The sequence below is a fragment of the Puma concolor genome, chromosome D1 (assembly GCF_028749965.1).
Source record: "Puma concolor isolate L17-30 chromosome D1, mPumCon1.1.hap2, whole genome shotgun sequence".
Lineage (NCBI taxonomy): Eukaryota > Metazoa > Chordata > Mammalia > Carnivora > Felidae > Puma > Puma concolor.
This window is the reverse complement of record NC_141676.1, coordinates 25,718,097-25,743,742: the sequence shown is the minus strand read 5'-3', so window position 1 is coordinate 25,743,742 and position 25,646 is coordinate 25,718,097. Positions and strand designations below refer to the sequence as shown.

The 25,646-nt window shown below is 46.9% G+C and overlaps 1 protein-coding gene across 6 annotated transcripts in view; it reads left to right on the top strand.

Moving 5' to 3' along the window:
• The first annotated feature begins 11,763 nt into the window (after window positions 1-11,763).
• The window catches only part of PRR5L (proline rich 5 like), a 74,761-nt gene continuing 60,878 nt past the window's right edge, over window positions 11,764-25,646 (top strand). For 4 of the 6 annotated variants that reach the window (XM_086677670.1, XM_086677664.1, XM_086677667.1 and 1 more), the window contains exon 1: window positions 11,764-11,983. The gene's annotated coding sequence lies outside the window, so the exon portion shown is untranslated. Of the gene's footprint in view, window positions 11,984-12,037; window positions 12,062-17,566; window positions 20,583-25,646 lie in introns of those variants that run through there. The other 2 variants (XM_086677671.1, XM_086677668.1) reach the window with 2 other exon arrangements.

The following is a 25,646-nucleotide window of genomic DNA, read 5'->3' as shown; positions in this document are numbered from 1 at the left end:
ACATAACTCTCATAAATCTCACTTAAACCTTACAAAATCCCTGAAAACCAAGTTGTGTCTGCAACTGGGATTCCAATGGATTAAGGAATTGCCCCCAAACAGTACCACTCGGTCTAAACCAAAGTAGGGGCTTCTTCCCCGAAGGAACTATTCCTTGTCTACAAGGTTGTGCCTATACTAGGATGACTGTCCTGATCCAGATATGTGTTGCAAAGGACAGCCTTACCCATGCCCTGGACTATCTCAAATGAAGGGGTCAGGGCCTTTCACAAAAACAAGTATAAGCTGGGTTTCATGGGACCTGGGGCCAAGAAGAGTCTTCTCACCAGCCCTCCCTGACCTCTCTCTATCTGTGTGTGTGTGTGTGTGTGTGTGTGTGCATATGCAACTCTTCTATTGTGAGGTCCTCATGATCTGAGGATCTACTGTGAGGTCCTCATGATCTGAGGACTCATTCATCCATTCCTTCAACAAGTGTTTGTTGAATTCTTATGTGACATGGAGATCACCGATAACCTTGACAGTGGTTTCATCAGAATGGAGAGGATGAAAGCCTGATTGGAGAGAGTCAAAGAAAGAACAAGAGAAGGAATAGTAGGGACAGTGAATATGGAAAGCTCAAGGTGTTTTGTTCTATGTAAACAAAGATGGTGGGAGTGGAGGGACGTCCCACACACCCCATGAAAAGATGAGGAATGTGGGGGACGGGGTCTGGTGCACAGTGGAGGGTTTAGCCTCAGATTCAACTCCAGCAATAGGAGGGAGGCAGAATAGGGCTGCGAATCCTGGCAAGTGGATTGGTTCGGCAGTGGCAGCATGCATGTCTTGGCTTGGGGGCTGCTAGAGCAAGTACCCCAGGCTGGGAACCTTAACAATGGACATCATTTTCTCACAGGTGTGGAGGCTGAGGTGTCCAAGATCAAGGTACTGGCAGATTTAGTTCTTGGTGGGGACCCTCTTCACGGCTTGCAGATGCCCTCTTCTTGCTGTGTGCTCACATGACCTTCCCTTGGCTGAGAGACAGAGAGAGACAAAGAGAGAGACCGAGAGAGATGAACAGTCTTGTGTTTCTTTCTCTTTTCATTCATGTATTACTTATTTATTTTAAAAATGGTTATTTATTTTGAGCGAGAGAATGTGAAAGAGATTGAGAGAGAATGAGCAGGGTATGGGCAAAGAGAGAGAGAAAGAGAGAAAATCCCAAGCAGGCTCCGCACTGAGCACAAGCCTGACTCGGGGTTCAATCTCATGACTGTGAGATCATGACTTGAGTCAAAGTTAAGAATCAGACATTTAACCGATTGAGCCACCCAGGTGCCCCTCTTTCTCTTTTTATAAGGGTGCTGAGTGCCCTATCCTCATGACCTTATCTGACCCTAATCACCTCCCAAAGGACCCAACTCCAAATGCCATCACACTGAGGACTAGGGGTTCAACATATGAATTTGGGGGATGCAAACATTCAGCCTATAGTATTCTGGAAATTTTGTTTCCATGTTCTTGCTGAAAGAAGGAAAAAAGGTTCTCAGATGTGAGTGAGGCTATGTGAGAAAATTTGGGAATGTTGGAGAGAGTGGGACAGTGACTAAAGACATCTAGTGTGAGTGCTGAGAGACATTAGAACCCAGGAGGGTGGTGAGTGTGAATTTAAAGTGAAGTCAGGCAGTGTGGTTTTGTGTGTTTTTCCAGCCACGTTCAAAGTGATGCAAGCACCAAGTAGGAAGAGAATTGGACTGAGCAACCTTGACCTAGCAAAGCAAATACAGTGAAGTGAGTCTAGGATGCATGCAAGAAAGTTAATATAATAATGGAATTTAATCTGGGTGAGGAGGGAAGTGATGGGTGATAGGCCACGAAAGGTAATAGATTTCAGGGAGTTGCAGAATCATGGGAGTCCAGGTACTGGAGGGGTGAACTGGGAAGTTAGAGAGTGGGAGAGGGTAGCAATAGGAAATGACAAAGTCAAGGCTGACCATGAGAGTGAGTGGCCATGGTAGAGTGTAGAATGAGGTCATTGGAGCAAAGGTCAAGGAACTGAGCTGCCAGGACATTCGAAAGATTTTGTCTACGAATATTGAAATCATCAGGAATTGTGACAAGAGCAGTAGCTAAGACAATGACCATGAACCAGGAGTTAAAGCATCAAGAAAAGGGGAGGAATAACCCTGGAGTCTGCAATGGCCACAACAAGGAGGGGAAGTGAGTAAACTAGTCCGATGGTTCGATGGGGATTTTTAGGAAGGGAGTGTGATCTCAAAAGCGGCTCAAGGAGCAAAGAACAGAAGCCCTCTCCTTCACAGTCCAGTGTTAGAAGGAGGGTTGGAGAGAACCTACCACCATCTGAGAGGATTTCGGGGGAGGGAAGGTCCTCAGAGGGTTCAATTAGAACAGTGATTCTCGGGGCATCTGGGTAGTTCAGTCGGTTAAGTGTCCAACGTTGGTGGAAGTCGTGATCTCATGGTTCGTGAGTTCAAGGCCTATGTAGGGCTTTCAGCTGTCAGCTGGAGCCTGCTTCATATCCTCAGTTTCCCTCTCTCCCTTCTCTCTCTGCCGCTCCCCCTCGCCCCCTCTCTTAAAAATAAATAAATATTAAAAAAAAAAAAAAAAGAACAGTGATTCTCAAAGTGTAGTTTAGGAAAGTTCAGGAACTCTAGGGAGTCTCTGAGGCCCTGTCAGGGATCCACAAGTCAAAAACTATTTTCATAGTAAGACTACAATATTATTTGCCTTTTCACTCTCATTCTCTCACAAGTGCACAGTGGAATTTTCCAGAGGCTACATGATGTGTGATAACACCACAGATTGAATGCAGAAGTGGATAGGAGAGTCCAGCTGTCTTCTATTAAGCCAGAAGTTTTAAAGAGATTTGCAGACATGTAAAACAACGACATTCTTCCCATGACTTAAAAAATAGTTATTTTTCATAGAATATTTGATGGTTTTATTAGTTATTTTAAAATCATTAAGTTAATGTGAACGTTTAGTTTCGAATCCAGTATGCACTGATAGATATAACCTGCACAAACAAAAGTTCTTTGGGTCCTCAGTGATTTCTAAGAGCCTCCTGAGACAAAAATGTTCAAGAACCACCGAGTGAGGGCGTAAAGGCTAATGGAATGTTCAGAAAAGAAGCTGAAGACCCTATGGGAGATTTTTCTGATGATGGGCCGTGGGCTCCAGAGCACATAACAGAAGGTTCTAAGGAGTGGGGAAGGGCTGGGAAACAGGTCAGAATGGAAACAGTCATGTGGTGATGACAGTCTGGAGGATTAAGGGCAACCTTGAGCCTTGAGCTCTGTTGATGGACAGAGACCGGGTGTGAAGGCCATAGGGAGGCCAGTCCTGAGTACCTACAGGCAGAGGGTAGTGATGATTTTGTGGATGCTGCCAGGAAGCCAGGAGCATGCCGAGCCAGCTCGTGCTGGGAGAGACGTGGCTCCAGGAGACCAGCCATCTTACATAGTCTTTGAATTCTTTTTTTTTTTTTTTTAATGGGGGTAGGGGGGGCGTTGACATTTCGTTTGTTTATTTTTGAGAAACAGAGTGAGGCAAAGCATGAGCAGGGGAGGGGCAGAGAGAGAAGGAGACACAGAATCTGAAGCAGGCTCCAGGCTCTGAGCAAGCAGTCAGCACAGAGCCCGATGCAGGGCTCGAACCCATGAACTGTGAGATCATGACCTGAGCCGAAGTTGGACGCTCAACCAACTGAGCCACCCAGACGCCCCTAGTCTTTGAATTCTTGAAGGGAATCTGGCTGGTGCCCCTCACCTGCTCTTGGGTCAGGTGCCCTCTCCCAAGACTGGTCACCTGTCACAAGTTGTAGGATGATCCACTACCCCATCCTGCAAAATCTGAGGTGTGCAATGGTTCCTAGAAAGGAGGGTATGGTCTGGGGAGGCATTCCCAAATGCCTATTACAATGACTAAGGGAAATGAAAAAAAAAAAAAAACAACAACACCTTTTTTTGGAGCAACACTGAGTATTTATTTGGAATGTTTCCCATTTAGTCTGGCCTGAAGGTGCAGAGGTGGATTGAGCATGTGCTGATCTTACATTGTGACACAAAAAAATTGGGGTACATGGTCTGCTATGAACTTCTTCCGTTGCCTCTGGATGCAGAAGGCCCTCTGAGAGGGGAATCGGGCAATACAATGTCAGCATCTTTGGATATGGCAGTGGTGAGTGGGGTGATGTACACAGCCAGATTCCTGCAGCAGTGGAGATAGACAGATTTGCACCAGTAGTTGGCTGGTGGAGGGGCTAGCCCAAAGAATCTTTAGGTCCAGTCTGCCATTTTGCACAACTTCAGAAGACGCTATTCACACTGTAATTCAAGCGACGGATGTCCCCTATAGTTGTGTAATGCACAAACCCTGACATGGGAACCCTCCCTGTGCGTGTCAAAATCTGACTTTGACAGTGTTCACCCAGACACCTTTTCATTATAGTCTCAACACATGAATGTATTGCATTTAACAATGTTTAAATCTTTCAAGCAGATCAGCACAACATCATAGTCACCGGAAAGATAAAACAGTTTGCAAACATGAGCATTCAGTGAAGAAAAAATAAGATTTTAAATAACGTGTTTAAATGTGCCATATTTGGAGAATGTGCTCAAAAGAGCATTTATGTCTCCTACCCTGTCCCAACAAGCTGTGAGTAGGAACATAAATCAATTTCCCTCTCCACTGGATAATTCCAATCAGCCTTCAAAATATAGTAGGGTTACTAGTTATCACCCATTTATATATTTTTTTAGTTTATTTATGTATTTTGAGGGAGAGAGAGAGCCGAGTGGGAAAGAGGAGCAGAGGAAGAGGGAGAAAGGGAATCTCAAGCAGACGCCATGCCCAGGGTGGAGGTGGGGGTGGGGGCGACACAAGGCCCAACCATGACCATGTGGGGCTCAATCTCACAATTGTGAGATCATGACCTGAGCCAAAACCAAGAGCCAAATGCTGAACCGACTGAGCCACCCAGGCGCCCCAGGGATCACCCATTTTAAAGTAATCAGACCATCAAGTCAACAGAGTATCTCTTGACCCTGCATCCCGTCCAGGTTCAGCCCCACTTCTCTGCTTCCCTTCATGGCAGAACTCTTCAAAGGAGTTGTTAGTGTTCCCTGTCTCCTTCTCTTCAACTCTATCTCCTTTCAGCCCACTCTGATGGGATTTCTTCCCACACCACTCCACTCAAAAGGACCCTTATCAAGATCACCAATGTGGCTTTGTCAAAGAAAAGTTAATTCTCTGTTCTCATTTCACCTTTTGACAGCATTGGACATACTTGACCAAGCCTTCCTTCCAGAACACTTTCTTCTTTAGGACTCTGTCTCAGACTCCCTTGGACTTTCCCGTCTCATTAACAACCCATTTCTTTTTTTTCCTCTGCTGGTTGCTCTTCTTCTATAAGACCTCTCTATAATTTCTGGCTTCTGCTTTCCGTCCACACTCACTCCCCAAGGCATTGCACATAGTCCCTTGGTTTTCAATGCTGTTTATATACACTGATGGGTCTCAAATTTACCCATCCCTCAATGCCATCTCATATATTCAAATGTCTATTTGACATCTCCGCCTGGCTCTCCCTCAGGCATTTCAAACATAACAGAGCTGCCACAGAACTAGGGATTCTCCTTCTGAATGCACTCTCCATTCTGTCTTTCCCATCTCAGTAGTGGCACCGCTATCCATCCCATTGCTCAAACAAAAAAGTCAAAGCCTCACCTGTGACATGTATCTTTCCTCATGTGGCAAATCCATCAGAAAGTTCCATCGTCTCCAATTCCATGTTTTACAAATAGAATTGTTCCAGACCGAATCCAAGCATCATCATCTCTTCTTTGGTCTACTGAGGCCACCTCCTCAAAGTGACTGCCAACCCTCACTTTTGCTCTTTTTCTAGTTCATCTGCAACCTGTTAGCCAGAGGGATCTTTCTAAAGCAGAAATCGGATCATGTTACTTCATTCCTAAAACCCTCTGATGACTTCCAACTGTGGCCAAGCTCTTACCCTGACTTACCAGGTCCTTTACGATCTGACCCAGAGCTGTTTCTTGGACCTTATTTTGTTCCCCTCTCCACCTTGTTGCCAAGCTTTAACTACAATGGTTTTCTTTTCATCCTTCTTACTTGTCAAGCTTCTTCTTGACTCAAGGTCTCCGTATTGGCCATGTCTTCTGTTTGGACCATCTCGTTGTTCCTATGGATTCTTCTTTTCATCATTTAAGTCTCAGTATCGGAGCTCTGGGCTGAAAGGCCATCCCTGCCAACCCCGGATGAAGCAGTTCTCTTCCCCACAGTCACGCCAGTGCCCCATAGCCTATTCTCCTCGTGCACAGACCAGTACTTGAAATAATCTCCCTTAGGGGCGCCTGGGTGGCGCAGTCGGTTAAGCGTCCGACTTCAGCCAGGTCACGATCTCATGGTCCGTGAGTTCGAGCCCCGCGTCGGGCTCTGGGCTGATGGCTCAGAGCCTGGAGCCTGTTTCCGATTCTGTGTCTCCCTCTCTCTCTGCCCCTCCCCCGTTCATGCTCTGTCTCTGTCTGTCCCATAAATAAATAAAAACGTTGAAAAAAAAATTTAAAAAAAAAAAAAAGAAATAATCTCCCTTAGGTGTTCATTTGCATGTTGACTGTTTGTTTTCTGCCCCTTGATGGTAGAGCCTTTGTCCTGCTCACTGTGACATCCCCAGGACTTGATACCAGTAAGTGACCCTTAGTATTTGTCAACTAACTGACTGACTTGGAACTGTGAGAAGGAATCACTGAAATCCAGATTATCCAGGGAGAATTCATGTAGGGTTGCTAAGCTCTTTTCACTTTTAAGATTTGCTCATGTAAGTCATTCTTAAAACACAGTCTCAAAATAAATACCAGCCCCTTTAGTGGAGGCCAGATACTTCCCCACACCAAAAGACAAAAAAGAGACTAAAACTAACATTCCAGAAACACCCCATGTTTGCCAAGGAAAGAATGAGGCAGACAAAAACAATTTTTTGTTTGTATCATCCGACATTCTTCAAAAAACAAACTTCGGTTTCTTCCATGTTTGTGCTGTAGAAGTTAAAAAGAGGACAGGGGCGCCTCACTGGCTCAGGTGGTTAAGCATCCAACTCTTGATTTTGGCTCAGGGCACGATCTCATGGTTTGTGAGTTCGAGCCCCATGTCGGGCTCTCTGCTGTCAGCGCAGAGCCCACTTTCCATCCTCTGTGTCCCTCTCTCTGCCCCTCCTCTGCTCGTGCTCTCTCCCTCTCTCTCAAAAATAAACATTAAAAAAAAAGAAGAAGACAGAAGGAAGCCAAGCTTTTTTTCATCTGTGTGATAAGTCTTCCTGCTGTACCAAAGGTCACTGATTTTACATCCTGGTGTTGGATCAGATGCTGAGCTTATCCCTCAATGGCTCTGCCTTCATGGATGGTGCAGTGCTGTGGATGTATACTGCGTGCTTACGCAAGTTCTGTGTCTAGATTGGTATGTATCCTGAGTAACGACATTAACTTATTTTATGACCAGAGCTCTGAGAACCTGAAAACCTGTGTGTTCTAACACTGCATGTACCTGGGGGACCTACCTGTGCTTCTTACAAACTCTGTGGCCAGGCATTAGCAAAGGATCTTGGATTTTCGGGGCCTCTGTTTTTCTACCTATGAAGAGGAGAAAACGTATGAAAAGGTATGATGTTTTTCTTCATTGGAATGCCTTTAAGACATTGTGTGAGACATTGAAGCAGTATGGAAGGAGGTCTAACCTTGAATGCCTGAAGTTGGCAGATACGTATTTTACACCCACTGTATACTATAGATCCTTGAGGCATTAAATACTCTGATTTTGTAAACTGAAGTGACTTTAATTATTATTCGGAGACAGACGCAGTTACCCTCACCGAGAGGGAGTATAGTGGAGTCAGGGAATCCCTGCCCTAGCCTATCTTTACCTTGTGTATAACTTCAGACAGGTCACCTTGCCCTTTCTGAACTTGGCCCGATTAGACTTCTGGGGGTAGAAATGAGTTATGAAGATGGGTTGAGCAGGCATTGTTGCAGAAACAAAGAAAAAGGAGAATGACGCATCTCTGGAGGAGTGGGAACCGGAGGGTGGTTTTGATCCCAAGGCAGCCCAAGGAGGCCTCTGCTTCTCCCTGGCTTGATGCCCACTTGCCTCCGTATTTATCCCATAGCTTCCTTCACCTCAGTAGTGTTCAAGCTATGCAACGTCAAGCAAGGTTTTAAAGAAAAGGTTCTCTTGCTAGGGAGAAAAATGATTTGAACCTATGCTGTTCTATTGCATCGTGTCTGCTTATCCCCAGCTCTGGCCCCTCCTAGGTGCCAGCATCCCTTCCCTCACTGCGCCGCCACGGGTGGCCGGGAAGTGGGTGAAGCAGGCTGGGGTCAGGAGAAATAGGGAGTGAGTGGTTGGGACTGTGGCAAACTGAACACCCCATATCCCGTCTACAGGGAGAAGCATTATAGCAGTAGCCCGTTGTGGCTGTACCCGCCTACGGCACAAACAGTGCCACATATTTCTGATTTCCCAAGGCAAGCTGAAAATCCATATTTTTGCACGAGGTGTTCTGATTTTTACATATCAGCAAGTAATTTAAAAAACGTTGACGCTACTGGGTTCAAAAAATATGCTACATCTAATATACATCTAGCTGGTCCACAGGTGGCCAATCTGCAGCTTCCAGAATCCAGAGTTTAGATAAAGTCATGACCTCTCAGCTTCTGTTCTGGATACTAGCTGTGTGTGTGTGTGTGTGTGTGTGTGTGTGTGTGTGTGTGTATGTGTGTGTGTATGTGTGTGTGTGTGTGTGTGTGTTCTCATTCCTGAAATGGAATCTGATTGGTCCAGTATACCATTGCAGGGCCAGAGTTTGTCACAGAGGTTTGTCACAGAGTTTGGTTGCATTTGGGTTAGGTACCTGCCCTTGATCTTAAAAGCGTTGTCTAAGGCCTGCCTTTTCAGGAGGGACCTTGACTGGGCCAACTTCCATTCTAGGGGCTGTGGCCATGGCACATGGCTGTGTACCTGATATGTCTTATAAAGACCTAGACTTTTCAATTCCATGAATGAATGTTTACATAGAATGATCTCTGTGTTGGTTTCTCCTAACAAAATCCTGTTTCTTAAGAAAAGGCAATGTTGGGGCGCCTGGGTGGCGCAGTCGGTTGAGCGTCCGACTTCAGCCAGGTCACGATCTCGCGGTCTGTGAGTTCGAGCCCCGCGTCAGGTTCTGGGCTGACAGCTCAGAGCCTGGAGCCTGTTTCCGATTCTGTGTCTCCCTCTCTCTCTGCCCCTCCCCTGTTCATGCTCTGTCTTTCTCTGTCCCAAAAATAAATAAACGTTGAAAAAAAAAAAATTAAAAAAAAAAAAAAAAAAAGAAAAGGCAATGCTGCAGGAGCATCTGGGTGGCTCAGTCTGTTGAGCATCTGACTCTTGATTTCAACTCAGGTCATGTTTCCCAGTTCATGAGTTCAAGCACCACATCGGGCTCCACACTGTCAGTGCGGATTCTGACACATGGGATTCTCTAGCTCTTGCTCTCGCTCTCAAAATAGATAAATAAACTTAAAAAAAAAATTTGTTTTTTGAAAGAAAAGGCAATGTTCCATTGGCATTTAGTTGAAGTTTTGGTAAAAATGTGGGTGGTAACAAGTGTAAGATATTGGTGGTAGGAAGCGTTATTAGAGAGAAGCTCTGACTGATTTACACCAGTGTCGGCTACTTCTCACTTTGAGAAAATTCAGATTACAAAATTAGCAACTCTTAGGTTTAGAAGAGACTTTAACCTCTTTAAACCTCCGTTCCAGTCCTTGAATACGCTTTTATGGCGTCCCCACCAAGCTGGTGTTGCCTACATTGTGGGTACTTCTCTTTACTAGGGAGTATACTTCTTCCAGAGGGAGCCTCTTTTATCCCTATCCCTGGATAGGCCTAGTGATTACATTTTTTTTTCTTATTGCACAGTGCCCAATCCATTCACGGATTCACTCATCTAATATTTACTGGGTGCACACTGTGTGCCAGGCACTGTTCTAGGATCTTGGGCAATATCAGTGAATGGAATAATTCCATGTTCTTGGAGAGCTGATGGTACGGCCTAGAAGTAGGAGGAGGTGGGAGAGAGATAAATTTTCTTAAAAAAGTAAAATCTGTAATATGTTACAAGGTTATAGATGCAGTGGAAAAAAGAAAAAGTAGAGTCTAATGAGGGGGCTTGGGAGGGAGGGCTGAGTGAGTTACAATTTCACGCGGACAGAAGAGGATGGGCCTCACTGAACAAAGACTTGAAGGAGATAAGGGAGTTAGCCATGTAGAATGAGTTCGAATGTAGAATGAGCCCAGCTAAGGGCTTCCTGTAGTCCTGTAGAAATAGCTCCTTTTTCACTTCCCTGACCTGCAGGATAATACAGTAATAATAATGGCTTAAGTTCTGTTGAATCCAGGCAGAGATTCTAAGCTCTTCCTCCATCTGAATTCATTACATTCTCATAACAACCCTGTGATCACTACTACTTTCCTCCTCATTTTCATAGGAGTAAACTGAGGCATAGCACCGCTAGGTAACTTGGCTAATATCCTGCAGCTAGTTACAAGAGGAGGTGGGATACAAACTTTGACCTTCTGGCTCTAGGCTTGGGCTCTGAAGACCTCAGCACAGCTGCCTTGAAGATGTCTCCCAAGTCACTGCCCCTCAAGCGTTTCTTTCCGAGGCACGTGCTGGAGCGTGGTCCTTTCCTTGTGTGTGCTTTCTGGGATGAGATTTCATCACCCTGGGGTTTGAGAATACTTTAATATCATTGGACAAGTGGGGCTCAGGGAGCTTCAGCAAACCCCTTCCCTTGGGCACACCCTGACCAGCAACCCATCCTCAAACATAAGTTTTTTTTAGGACACAGTGATCAAAATAAACACTTATTTTTTTTTTCTCTCAGTTTTGACATAAAAAGACACATACATCTTTTCTTCAGCAAATGTCACTGTGGTTTCAAAGCCTAAGTGTGATATTTGAGCGGGCAGCATTTTAAAAGTTATTTCCTGCTCAACCATAGGCTGAAATTATACAAGCCAGTGAGTCCTGAAAACAGCTGCCTCAAATTCTTACCACCTGCAAAAAAAAAAAAAAATTGAAAATATTTTTACATTGTTTTCAATTTTGAGATTGGTTGACTTTCTCTTGTTTCACACTCTGAGGGACCCTCCAACTCACTAAACCTTCAGCTGGAAAGACGATTTGAGAGCTTTAAAAGGGTTTTGCAAATCTAAGGGAGACTTCACTGGAATTATATTTTCATTAATACACTTAAAACAACTGTTCCTGGAATCGGCCTGGGGACTGTTCCTTGAAACAACAACAAAAGTCCCTAAACTGTGGGACTCTAGTGAACCTTAGAATCAACCCCATGGCTTTTTGGTAGAGTTTCCCAGGGTGGGGGGACGCGTCGGAGATCCCTTGGTGGAGGTTGGGGGGTGGGGAGTGTGTTGTCTTGTGGGAGCTCCCTTGACCTGTTGCATCCTCCTCCGCTTTTCAAGTTAAGAGTTGGATTTCCTGAAATTGTTGATCTGGATGAAAGTGCAGGCGCCCCCTCCCCCTTGCTCCCCTCCCCAGCAGAGTGCGAGTCGCTGCAGGGGAGGAGGAGTGGGAGGGGTTGAGGTGGGGTGAGGTGGGGTAGGGGCTGCAGGAGAAAAACTAAAGCGATGAGCACAGGACAGGAAAAGTGGGAGGAGGAGGAGGAGGAGGAGGAGGAGGAGGAGGAGAAGACGAAGCAGGGGGAGGAGGCGGCCTTGAGAGGAGAGAGGAGGGAAACGTGTCACCAGCCCGGCTCGGGGAGCTCCGCGGCCGCGGCGTTTGTGAACCCGCGCTGGGGGACCCGAGGCCAGACGGGACCCCGCGGAGGCCAGCGCTGCGCAGGGAGGGAGGAGGGAGAGCTGGGCAGAGCGCGGCGGGAGAGCCATCCAGGTCCCTCGTTGCTCTTTGGTGAGAAAACTTTCTCGGGAACACCGGAAACTTTGTCCTGGGCGCGCAGAGGGGAGCTGCGGGTGTGTGCGACTCGAGGTGACTCAGCCCCGGGACCCCCAGGGGGGGAGTGGGGAAGTCCCCGGGAGGGGCTGGCGTTGTCGGCTCAGCAACCGCTCTGGATTGAGAACGAAATCGCCGTGGACTCCGGTCACAGGCTTGCGGGGCGCGGGCAGGGGGTGCGTGGGGAGGGCGTCACATTTGGGGGCAGCCGGATGGGGACACCCGTGCGGTTAAGGATCCTCGGATCCCACGCAGCAGGCGGGCGTAGAGTACCGAACGGGCGACCCCCGAGTTGAGGCGGGGGGAAGCGGTGCCCAGCGTCTGCAGCTTAGCGCGGGTTGGGGGCGGGGGGATGCCGCCGACCGCGGGACCCAGGCTGGGCCAAGAGATCGAAAAAGAAAGTTTGCTTGCTTGCCTCTCTAGTTGTCCCTCGGCCCCAGGGTGCAAATCTAAAGAGCTGCCCCGGCTGGGGCGCGGGCGATTGGGAGCCCAGGAACAGCCCATCTTTTCCTGCGGTCCCCCTTTTGCAGAAGCAGGCGTGGGAGGGAGGACAGCCGTTTTGTCCCGCGGGCCACTGGGCTCCGCCGACTGGGGCGGGCCGGGGCGCAGCCCGCGGGACACCCGGCTGGGGCGGGCGGCTGTCGGCGTCAGCCGCACCCCGGTTCCGCGTCGGCTTTCCAGCCCGCCCTCTATTTGGCGAGGCTTTCTCCTGCGCGCCTACTGTGCGCACGCGGGCTGCCCCCTGCGCGCTGGGGGGCGCTCTGCAGCCTCGGCTCCCGGGGCCGCGACCCTCCCTCGCCGCCCTCTGCCCCTGTTCCGAGGGCGGGCGCCCCGGGTCAGATCAGGCTGTGTGCTTGCAAACTGTGCTTCAGGAATCGGTTCTGGGGTACCTCCCTGTTTGGCAACAGGGTTTTTCCCCTGTTGTAGCCAGCCCCTGCCCTGGGTCACATGCCGCCGCCTCTTCCTCCGCGGTGCCGGGAGCCCGCGTTTTGTTTGTCAGCAGTAAAGCGGTGAGTATTTATAGACGCCGCTGCAGTCCTGCGGTATGTAAGGTTTCAATTACTGCGATGCGCCCCACAAGACGGAAGGCTCACGCGCGGCCGCTCAGAGGCACGTTTACTCCGGAGACCCGCATGGAAAAAAACTCTGTGCTGGAGTCTCCGGGCATCCCTCCTGGGGCGGGGTTCTGGACCTGTTGCCCGCGTGCAAATTCAAATGGCCCACGGGGAGGACCAAAGCAGTCAAGGACGCCAATGGTCCACACTGCCTTCATAGTCTGCCCCGCTTCCCCTCAAACGGTGCTCGCGGATCAAGCCTCGAACACTGCCTTTTTTGACCTCCCTTTGGTCATCCTGACCACCGTGGGTGGGTTGCTGTCATGACATTTCGTTGGCCTACACGCTGCAGAATGTCCCAGTGCTGCTCTCTGGGGAAAGGCTGCTCTTGACACCATAAAGCAGCAAGTGGATCAGGAGGGGAAATGGAGCTTGCAGAAGCTAATTCAGCCACACATTAAATTTAGCCCCTGGTGAGTTCTCTACCGCTGAGAATGGTGACTGAGAAAGGTGTGGTGGGACCCTCCTCTCCGTGGAACCTGACTGGTAGGTTTTCTCTGGTCGCAGCGTGGAGCCCTTCTAAGCCACGAAGGGTGCTGTTGAGAGCTTTTTCTACAGGAATCTAGCAGATACAGGAAACAGTGCTTGATCAATCCACAAAATCGTCTTCAGTGTTTCCAACTGCCACCATTGATTGTCCTTTTGGGATTTTATTAATGCTTCTTCTAACATCCAGAACCACGAATAGTGTAAAAAAGAAAGGCCTTAGCAATGAGCTAGTCTAACTGGTTTATTTCTCTAGAGCCTGGTTGAGACTACCATGTTTCTCAACAAGAAGACCTCATTTCGTTCACATCCAGAAGTTCACGCATATATATTTATTTCAGTGGGTGAGATTTCAATAATGGTTATTATTTGAACATTATACAGATGTTCCCTTTATTTAAAAAAGGAGGAAGGGGACAAACACCTCTTGAGTTCTTATTATGTCTTAAACTTGGCCCTAAGAGACATTGAGGATGTTGTATAATCTGCACCAAAACAATGTTTAGGTAGGTGCTATTATATCTCCATGACTATAACAATGAGCCCACTGAGGCTTAGAGAACTTGGGTAGTTTGTTCAAAGTCACACACATGCAGGGGTGGAGCTTAGGGTGAGTTCTGGGTCTGCTACTCCAGGCTTATAGTGGCAGCCAGTATTGGAGATGACTTTCCCTCCAGTTCCTCAGCTGTTAATTAGATCATCTTATGGTCGAATAACTTGGTGGCTTTTTCTTTCTTACTTTTTCTCTGTGTCACATAATATCACAGAATGGCTCAATTGTTGAAGAAAAAAAAATCCTAATCTTACATTTAGAAAACTGTTCCACTGCTATTGACAATTTCATGCTGGGAGCCCAGACCCCAATGTCATAATCTTCAGTGTGTTCACTGACAGTATGTGTGCAACATTTAAACCGTTTATCTGTGGAAAGTTGGATTGTTAGGACTTTATGGATTTCTTCATTATTTCTCTTTTCTAATTACTTCCTGTGGTCTTTCCTTTTGTAGTGCCCTTGTACGAGATCAAGTATACTGAAATCTTTCTTGAATTTCAGATTGAATTGAATTGAACTGACTTTTTCCCTTTAATTGTTTTTGCAGAGCTAGACCGATACAGAATTGATTTGAGAAATAGAGTGTGGGCCCCTCAAAGATCCCTACTGTGTTTAATGTTTGCCATTAAAAGTTTGTTCTCTAGAACTGCCTCTCTATATGCAAATGTTAAAAGTAATGCTTGCTGAAAAGTATCATCTGGGGGCGCCTGGGTGGCGCAGTCGGTTAAGCGTCCGACTTCAGCCAGGTCACGATCTCGCGGTCCGTGAGTTCGAGCCCCGCGTCGGGCTCTGGGCTGATGGCTCGGAGCCTGGAGCCTGTTTCCGATTCTGTGTCTCCCTCTCTCTCTGCCCCTCCCCCGTTCATGCTCTGTCTCTCTCTGTCCCAAAAATAAATAAACGTTGAGAAAAAAAAATTAAAAAAAAAAAAAAATTAAAAAAAAGTATCATCTGTTAACAAGTCGGCGTGAATATCTCTATTGCTGAAGGAAGGTTGAGAACACAATATTTTGTGGATTTTATACTGGGTTAGGAATTTGGGAACAGAGAGAGTGATATCCTGATAAGCAGAAAGCAAGTTTTTACAAAGGAAGATTCCACTTTGGAACCAGAAAGGAGGTTGGGAGTGCAAATGATGCAAAGCAGTGATGAGACATCAGAGGTGAACATGAGTTAATTAACATTTTTGTCAGGGACTGGGGATCCAAGGTTTACTTTGAAACTTGTTCAGTTAAAACAAACAAGCCAACTTATGTATTGGGCAACTATTATGAGCCAAGTACAATCATGGTAATGTTATTTGAGCCTCTCAGCAACGTAAGCAGGTGAATATTCTTTTCTCTATGTTGAGATGGGAAAACGGAGGCTCAGAGAGGTTAATTACTTTCCTGATGTAACACAGCCATTAACTCAAGCCCCTTGTCCTCTGCAGCACATTTTGATACCTATCCTTGAAGGCCTTTCATGAAAAATCTAGGGTGCCAAGTACTCAAGAAAGGCCTAGCGGTTCACATGGAAGTTCCTGGATCAGAAGTGGGGGCAAGGGCAGTGTGGGAGCTCTAAAATGAGGGCTTAGGAGGTGGGTGAACAGTGGAGGAACTGAAGGGACAGTATGGATCATTCTGACAGTTGTTATTCCATGGAAGAAGGAGAGAAGCCCTGCAGATACTTTGAATATAGAGAATTGGTAACATTGGTCTGGCAAGGGATGGCTGTCACACCGTACAAGACCCGGAAATTGGCATGCCGCACGACGTACCCAGAGAGAGGACCCCCATCTCCCTCAGCATACCTTCTGTTGTGATGATGCCTGGTTAGGAGCCCCAGTTCGTAGGCAATATAATTTAGGGAGCTTGTGAGACCGGTTTCCATTTTAATTGGACTTGGCCCTTTGTGGTAATAGTCACCCAATCTCTGGCTTTAAATATTCTTTTCTTATGCTTTGCCAGTTTATGGCCTTTGTAGATCAATCCTTGGATTCCATTTAGAGGAGAGAGAGGGAGGAAAAAACCAGCAAAGGTTAGTGATTACCTAAATTGGATTAAGTTCTGTCTCGCAGCGTTTAAAGAAATGCTGCTTGCTCTCTAATTACCGTCAACTAGGAATTTAAACGGTCTATTAAATTTAAGCTGACTTTTTTTTTTTTTTAATCCAGGACAGTTCTAGTTCTAACATATTCCGGGATTTTGGAAGCTTTTTTTATATTCTTTAAGTGTGGAGAGGGCGTTCTCTTGTTCCCCACCTTTTGAAAATATTACATTTCTGTAGCAGGATAATGAATGATGTTATTATATACCTGCTTCATTGAGAAGCACACTCACAGCCAGGTTCATCCAGCTTTGTCAGCCTCTGGAAAGCAAGCCAGTGGAATGAATTCTTTGTCAGAAATTTAGGGGCGCCTGGGTGGCTCAGGTCCGACTTCGGCTCTGGTCATGATCTCACGGTTCGTGAGTTCAAGGCGCGCGTCAGGCTCTGTGCTGACAGCTTGGAGCCTGGAGCCTGCTTCAGATTCTGTCTCAATCTCTCCGCACCCCACCCCCTCAAATATAAAAAATAAAACATAAGAAGTTTCTTTTAAAATAAAAAAAAAAAAGAAATTTAGGGACACCTATGTGAAGGATGGGGTATGGCTTCCTCCTTTATCTCTGTAGTGAAAGAATAGGCCTATGATGCAAATCAGCCACCTTTACTCTGCTTGAGCTTTGAATAGAAAATATGAGTTATTCTTTGTCGGAGTGGGTGGTGGGTACGCTCTGGGGCTGAGACTAGGTAGGCATCAAGGCTGCAACCTTGAAGGGCATGACCCTGAGAGACAGGGCCTTACTTGCCTCCTCCTCTCGTGGGGCATGGTGTGCTTATGATGAACTGCACCCAGAGGGTTTCAGTGAGTGGTAGAACTCACCAAAAGATCTCTCCTTCTTTTGACCATGGCATGTGGGAAGATAGGGTCAACCCCTAAACAACCTATCGTAAGTATTTGTACGATTGATTTTGCGTATAATTGTACATTACCTAAAAGCATGGATTTACCTCTCTAGGCTTTCATTCTCGTTCCCTGTCCTCAATTTTGGGGTACAAATAGATGATTTTTCGAATGCATTCATCAGTGTTCTGGTTTCGCTTTAGCTCGTTGCCAAATGGCAGCACCATCTCCAGTTTCCCGCTTCTCTTTACCTGTTACAGAACTTTGTCCAGCTTGGCTCGTTCCTTTTGATGCACGCTGAGTTCAGTGTCTTGTTGAAGGCATCTGTGACTGCGGTTACGTTTTTAGTAAACGCTAGGATGAAGGAACCGCTTTGGGCTCCCTCGCTCAGGAACTAGAGTATATATATATATATATATATATATATATATGTCAGAGTATATATATATATATATATATATATATATATGTCAGCTTGAGCTGAGCCCGGGAGGGCACCTGAAGGAAGCATTTGTTTTTGTCTTCTTCCCAAGGACTCGGGGCCAGAGTCCAGCAAGCGCTGGGATGTGTGTGTATGTTGTTCTGAACTAAGCTGCCTCAAACCCTGTCGCAACCTGCTCGTGACCTCAGCCGCGTAAATCCTCCCTGGAAACCCATTCACTCTTGCTGTTTAATTCTAAATACTCCTTTGGAACTAGTTTACCTTAATTCCCCAGACGTCTTTGGGGGAGATCACGTCAACCGCGCCATCGTTTTGGGGAACTCTGCCCAGTGTGCCAGCTGCTGGAGGCCACCACTGTGGGGGTGTATGGCCCCTTTCGCTGTAAAGTATCTGGAGGCAAAATCAGTGGGTGAGCAAGGTGATCCCTTGTGGCGTTCTGAGAAAATGAAAAAAAAGAAAATTCTTGCCAGCGGAACAATTGATTCCTTTCAAGATACCTCGAAAGGTGTCGGTGTCAACTTTGAAGAGCAGGGAGCTGGTGAAAGAGTCCCCGCATGGGGGCTAGCTGGCATCTTGGAGACAACGCATGAGATCTGAATCCTGATCTCCATTCTGCCGGGGGCAAGCTGTACGAGTCGCTCGCTCGATTGCTCTGGGTGTCAGTTTTCCTAGCTACAAAATAATGGGATTGGCCTACTGCTGGACTGTTAAAATTTAAAAATTGGGAGACTTGACATCTAAACTCAGGTTTCCAGCTTTAAAAAAAAAGTGGGGGGGGGGGGACTGGATTCTCTAACGCGGTGGCGTTCCCTGCCTTGGCCCCACTGAGAATCAAGTTTACTGTGCTGGCTTCAGGCCTTCCTGTCTTTGTCTTTAATCGTGACCAACTTATTATTCTCTCTCTTCTTGTTTCTTTATTATTGGTAAGACTATATCTGGCTTGTCTTTGTGTTCGGGATAGTAGGTGCTCATGAAATATTTGTTGAAATGTGTGGGTTTTTTTCATTCCTGTCCTTGTCTGTCACAAATGAAAAAGGATACTCAAGCTTGGGAAGTGCTTACCTATGAAAGCTTGTGTTTCCTTCCCCAGATTTCCTTTCTAGGCTCCAGTGTCCATGTTCTTTAGAGGAAGAAAATGGAGAGCCTTATTTTTCAGTTGACCGCATATTAGCCTTGCCTTGTAAACTGGAAAAGGCGAGCTAACCTTTCCGCCTCAGTCTTGTCTCAACTGCCGTTCTTCCCTCATTGTCGTCAGCTTGCATGTATAATGTTAACTTCTGAGTGTTTACAGTGAGCCCCTGAGCCCCACAGAAGCACGTATTTTATTCTTCTTTACCCTCTATGCTTCCTCTTCTCAGATCCTGGCACACACCCAGACCTCCTAATGTTTGGTTGTTGAATGAAATTGAGTTGACCTCATGAGCTCCGTGAAGTGATCAGATCCCGAGAGCCTCTTTGGTTTTCTGAGTCTCTGTGCAGTGCTCTTTACACCTGGCTACGTGTCATGAAGAGAAATTTCCTTTCCCTTGATCCCGTTTTCTTATGAAAAAGCATTTCATCCATGGGAGGGTGAAGCTCCTTTTGAACAAACAGCACAAGTTAATCTGGAGCACGCTTCCCCACACGGAGAGCTCTTGTCTGCCGGGCAGTAGCTTTTGTCTGCTGTGTCCCCCACCAGGGTTTTAGAGGGTACGTGTCAGAAATGCGATTGCTCACGTAATGGTCAGTCTCAGCCACCGCTTGTGTCTAGACTTTTCAGTTTATCATCTGGTAGGCCCTGTGGAATCGCTCTGGATGGCATTTATGGGCCACACCCTAACAATTTGCACTCCAAGAAACTCGATGCTTAAAGTGGGGCTTAGAGATGAGTAACTAAGATGTGTTGCTCTTCCCCACAGTTTTGCTTGAGTTGTACCAGAGGAGGGGATTTTTCTGGTGATTACATAGTGGTTTGCAGGCCAGGCTGATGGTGATGATCTGATGAAATAATTACTGCTAGCTGCATCTGAATCGTCAGTGCTTTGAGTCGTGTGGGCACTAAGAAAACTTTGCTAAGCAAAGATAAGGGCTTGAGCTTACATCCTGTTTGCGCTAATATTTACCGTTGCCTAAGTTCAGATTCTCAAGACTCTGTGTCTGCATTGGTGTCCAGTGTGAGCACTGAGAAAGTGGTCTCATTCTTCCCGTGGAGCCTTTTGCATAGTCCACACTTGACCCTTGACATCTTCTTGCTTGTGGGAGTGTCTGTCCCTCAGCTGGCTTTTGTCTCCTAAGCGTTGTGAAGTTTGGTCCTTAAAACAAACGCTCTGTGCTATGCAGCAGACACCTGTCCCCTGCCGTGTCTGTAGGCTCCGCTGACCGGCACACAGACCCAGGATTCCTGGCCCACGCGGCCGAGGTCCACATTCCTGTGGACAGTGATACTTAGGTGGACTCCAGTTCAGTCATCTGGGAAGGGAATTTTTCTGGTTTCTGAAAAATAGGAAGCCTGTTCTGCCCGGTGGCCTAGAAGTCACATGTCACTCCATCATTCAGAGATGTGGTTGTGGTTGTTGTTTTAATTTATTTATTTGGAGAGAGAGAATCCCAGGCAGGCTCCGAGCAGTCAGCAAAGAGCCCAATGTGGGGCTTGATCCCACGAACCGTGAGACTATGACCTGAGCCGAAATCCAGAGTTGGAGGCTCACCTGACCGAGCCCCCCAGGGGCCCTGGAGATGTTTACCTTGTATGTGCCTGGCACTGTGCTTGCAGTGGGATACAGCAGGGAGGAAGAGAGGCAGGTCTTGGACTTTGAGGAACTTACACGCCATCGGGGCTAGTCAGTGAACAAGTAAACAAACACGATGACCTCACAAGCTGGTAAGGGCCTGAGAAACAAAGCCTCATCCTGTGAGAGACTGAGTGTTCCTCATGCCCGGGCCCGGCAAGAAGCTGTTGATGAAGGGAAGCCGTGGGTGATGGTCACCTCTTAACCTCTGCGTGTGGCAGACGTGAGTGTTGCTTAAAACAGGCGGTGTAGGAGGTCAGGCCCTGGAATCAGGTAGGATCTGACTCTTGGTCCCTCTTACGACTCTTCTGAATTTGGACAAGTTAACCCCTGTGCTTCAGTTTCTTCATCTGCGAAATGGGATGAATTAAACCTACCTTGTTACTTTCAAGTGGAGATGAACCGAGCTGCTAGATGCAGATAGGGGGTCGATACCATCCCGACCATCCTGGCCAGCCCATGATCAAAAGTAGTGTATTCCTTTTTTTTTTTTTTTTTATTTTATTTATTTATTTTGAGAGAGAAAGGAAGAAAGAGAGAGAGAGAGAGTGCACGAGCAGAGGAGGGGCAGAGAGAGAGGGAGAGAGAATCCCAAGCAGACTCCACACTTTTGGGCACAGAGCCCAATGCGGGGCTTGAACCCACAAACCGTGAGATCGTGACGTGAGCCGAAATCAAGAGTTGGGACGCTCAACCAACTGAGCCATCTGGGCTCCCCAGTAGTATATTCTTTTCAGGGAAAATTTAACAAAATAGTCACAGTAGGTGATTTGCAAAATGGTCTCAGTATTCTTGAATACCTACTTCTGACTTAGTTTCCATCTGGTGAGCTGGGGTGGGGTGTGTGGGGTTCAGATCTAGTGTCCTGGGCTGGCTTGGTGGCTTCTGTTTGCTGTGTGTTTCTTCTAGAAATATCCCAAGCCAGCAAGCTGTTGGCTTGCCCTGTTTGAAGAGTGCATATGGATATGTCTATACTACAGGAGTGCTTGTGGTTCCAAAATGGAATCAGTGATGGGGTAGGACTGAGAGAAGACAGTTGATGAGGTAAGAGGCTGGTCAACTAGATGACGTGGTAGGTGGGAGCTGAAACACCAGAGGAGGCCAGTTCTGGGTTTGTGCTGTGTCAGGGGGTCATCTGCTGCCACGTCTCTCAGAGGCTCTCAGTTCTGTAGGGCAATGAGGGTAGGGACTGAACGTAGAGCTGGTGACGCTGAGGTAATCATGGCCACTAGCTAAGCCAGACTCTTTATTTTTCTTTAATGTTCATTTTTTGAGAGAGAGAGAGCATAAGCAGAGGAGGGGCAGAGAGAGAGGGGGACAGAGGATCTGAAGCAGGCTCAGTGCTGACAGGCTGACATCAGAGAGCCTGACGTGGGGCTCAAACTCACGAACGGTGAGATCATGACCTGAGCTGAAGTCCAATGCTCAACCAACTGAGCCACCCAGGTGCCCCAGGCCAGACTCTTAATCAACTGATAAGCCAGCAGACATCGGGAAGACCACTTGTGTGCCCAAGCCCATAGTGGCTGGTTTGTGAGGGCTTATGTTACACCTGACTTAGGCCCTGGGGAAGGGGTGTGAGAAGGCTGGTTGTCATAGTTGTGATGGAGAAAATAAAGGTCCCAAACCTATATGTTAGGCCCCTAAAGTGCTAGTGGGCTTGGTGAGTTCGTTGCTAACACTTACAAGTCACATGGTTTAGCATTTTAAAAAATCTGGGTTTTTGGCATCTCTTGGAAAATTCAGATCTGGCAAAACTGAACTTGTGCCCCGAGGTGGCAAAAACCAGATTGGATTGAGTCTGCCTCCTTTAGCCTGGGCAGATCCTGCCCACTCTCTGTGATGTTCCACAAAGTATGGCAAGTATGTGGCATATCGTGCAGAAAGGAAAGAAATCAGTCTTCCTTTTGTTTGCTTTTTTCCCCAGGGTTTGTTTTTCTGGCCTGTGTGTCCCTGTATATATACAAGGAAGCTCCTGTTGTAGAATAAGTGCTAAAGAAATAAATTTGTGGGGGTGCCTGGGGGGCTCAGTCGGTTACTGATCCTTCGGATCCTCTGTCTCCCTCTCTCTCTGTCTCTCCCCTGCTTGCACACGCGTGATCTCTCTCCCTCTGTCTCTCTCAAAAATAAATAAACATTAAAAAATGGTTATGATGGTAAATTTTTAAAAAAGAAATAAACTTATGTCGAATGAATGAACGAACGAACTATAATTGATAGAGCATCGCATTTGGGATCAGAGCCAAGTTCAAATCCTCACTTCTCCCGAGCAGCTGAGGGACTTTGAACAAATCAATAACCTTTTTTTGTCTTTCTCTTGAGGGGCTGGGGGAAGGCATCACTGTTGTTTTTACTTATTTCTTTGAATAAGTCGTACGTGTTCACGTTTCAAAATTCAAAGGCACAAACAGGTTTACAGAGAAAAATCTCCCTACTGTGTCCCTGTCACCCAGCTCTTTTCCTTGGGGGAAACAGGTGTTCTCAGTTTCTGGTTTGCCCCTTCCAGAGATTCTTTATGCCGTGCAATGACATTTGTAAATGCTCTTTTTTGTCTGTTTTACCTAGATCGTAGCATACTGCACGTGCGGTTCTATGTTTAGCACACTTTCCTTTGGATTGGAGAGCACGCCAGTCGGTACACAGAGCCCTCCCCTTCTTTCCTAGAGCTGCACGGGCTTCCAGAGTGTGAGATACTCCAGTTCACCTAGTCGGTCCTCTGTGGCTGGGCATTTAGGTTATTTGCAACCTGTTGCTGTTGTAAAGGAGGCCGTAGTAAAAACCCTGCTTATGTAAGTCGCTGGATGTGCCTCGAGTAAAATTTCTGAAAGTAGAGCTGCTAGGTCAGAGGGCACAGCCTTTGTCACTGTGGCAGATCTTGTCACATTTCCATCCACAGCAGCTGCCCCAAACTGCTCTGCTTCCAGTAATGTGTGAGAGTGCCTGTCGCCCAACACCCTAGTCCTCTGTCACCTCTTGGAAACGGCGAGCGTTTTGTGAAGAACACAGAGGGTTACAAAAATATTGACACTAGCTATAATTTGGGGGTCCCCTTCACGGGCCCAGCTATGCTCTAGATTATCTCGTGGAGATGCATACCCCACTCATTTGAAGATAAGGCAACTTGGGAGTCATTTACTCGGGTCACCCAGCTAATAAACTGTAGATGCTGGATTCCAGGCCAGGCTTGTCAGATTTCAGTACCAGGATATTTTCATATGGGAAAGCTTTATGTAATTTTAGGTGCTGGAATTCTCAGCTGACACATGCATGAAGTTCCTGTGTCTCCCGGTAGTACCTCTCATGTGGCTGGTTCATTTGCTCATTCATCAAGTGTCTGAAGAATTCCTGCACTGTAATAAGCACCCAAGAACAAGATAGACATAGTCCCTGCCTTTATGGACCTCACAAAAATAAGAAATAATTCTGTAGTCATTTATTGGATGACAAGACAACAAAGGAGGTGAGGAGGGTGTTCACTGGGGTCTCCTAATCAGGAGAAAAAATCAGGGGAAAGAGAGCTCTGTGAGCAAGTGCTTATCAAGATAACTGATAAAGGGTCTGTGGGTTTGAGCCTGGAGAAGTGGATGGAAAGTATTTCACACAGAGGGCATGGTATGTGCAAAGGTCCTGGGGCAGGGAAGAACTGGTAATGTTGGAGGAAATGAAGGAAGATCAGTGAGCTGGCATGCAGAGTAGCAGGTGGTTGTTGAAGGTAGGAAGATGGGGTGTGGGGATTTATTCTAAGAGCTGTGGGGAGCCTTTGAAGGCATTGAAGTAACATGAGCACCAAGGGCCTTGGGCTGTGGGGTTCTTGTCATGGACTGTATGACCTTAGACAAGGTCAACATTGGGCACATCCATTTTCTTCTCTGTAAGGTGAGGATGGTCACAGCACACAGGGGTTTTCAAACATTTTGAGTGTTACATCCATACATACGAAATGTGCAATTCACTTAGACTCTGTACACATGGGCATGTGTGTCGTATACACGTGTCCCCAAAATGTGAGGCACGCTGATATTTTCTATCCTAGTCTGTTAAAGGTTTTGGCTAAGACCCCTACAATCCTTTTAGAAACACTGAGATAATATATGTCAAGTGCATGCTTCACAGCTGGCACTCAGTAAACTGTGCTCTCACTCATCACAGGCGTTATTATGAAGATGATGCTGGTTGCGGTTAGAGAACACATCGGTCACGTTAAGGGACAGTGTCCAAATCCTGACCGATGCTGAAGGACATTGGCTCTTCATCTCTGTGTTCAGGTCACAGGGCAAGGAGTTGCACCCGGGGCCTCCTGGCTGCAGGAACTGCTGAGGGGAACGTGGAAATTGTACCATCTGTACAGTTTCCCTGGGAACTAGCTTCTCCTTGTTTTCTGGGCGGTCACATCCGACTCCGTTTTCTTTGACTTCTTTGTTATTTACACTCAGAATGGCTTTTTCCTGGAAGCCTCAGAGTCATTATAAGCCACTCACTTCTTTATTTTAAGTTGTGCCATGGTTCTACTTCCCTTTTCAGAGTTAAGGGTTGGAGCCTGAGTGGAATTTATTTGCATTTTCCACCAAGTGTACTGCCTTCTTCTGCCCGTGGGGCTGGTTTGCGGGGCTGTGCCCCACTCCCCGTGCCCTGGCCGCTGGGAGAAGAAAGAGAGGCACCACATTTTTTTTTCTCCAAGAAACATATTCTGGATCTTGTGTGTGGCAGTTTTCAAAGAAATCCCTGTGCGGTGAGCCTGGGAGAGTAAGGCCAGTGATAACACCCAATAACCCTGTAACCACCACAGCCCTTCCCGTGTCCAGGACCCCGGCTTTCCAGATCGCTGAATGTAAGCACCCAAAGCTACACCATTTAAATCATTTTAGATGCACATTTCTCTACATGTTAACTGCATTGGCCCTTCACAGGAGAATATCCACCAAAACACCGGTTTCTTTAACTCAGAGACATTAGGCCAAGAACTTTTTGTGATGATGACGGTGGTGGCTGAGTCGTGTTCCTCCCAGTATCTTAGAATGTGACTGTATTTGGAGATGGGGCCTTCAAAGAGGTGATGAAGTTAAAATGAGCCGTCAGGTGGGCCCTAATCCAGTCTGACTGGTGTCCTTATAAAAGGACGCATGGACACACAGCAAGAGATGCGTGTCCACAGAAGAAAGGCCATGTGAGGACACAGCGAGAAAGTGGCCACCTGCAAGTCAATGAGGGGCCTCAAGAGAAACCAAAGCTGCTGACACCTTGATCTTGAGCTTCTAGCTTCTGGAACTGTGACAAAATCCATTTCTGGTGTTGACAGCATGCAGTCTGTGGTCTTTGGTTACAGTGGCCTGAGCAGAC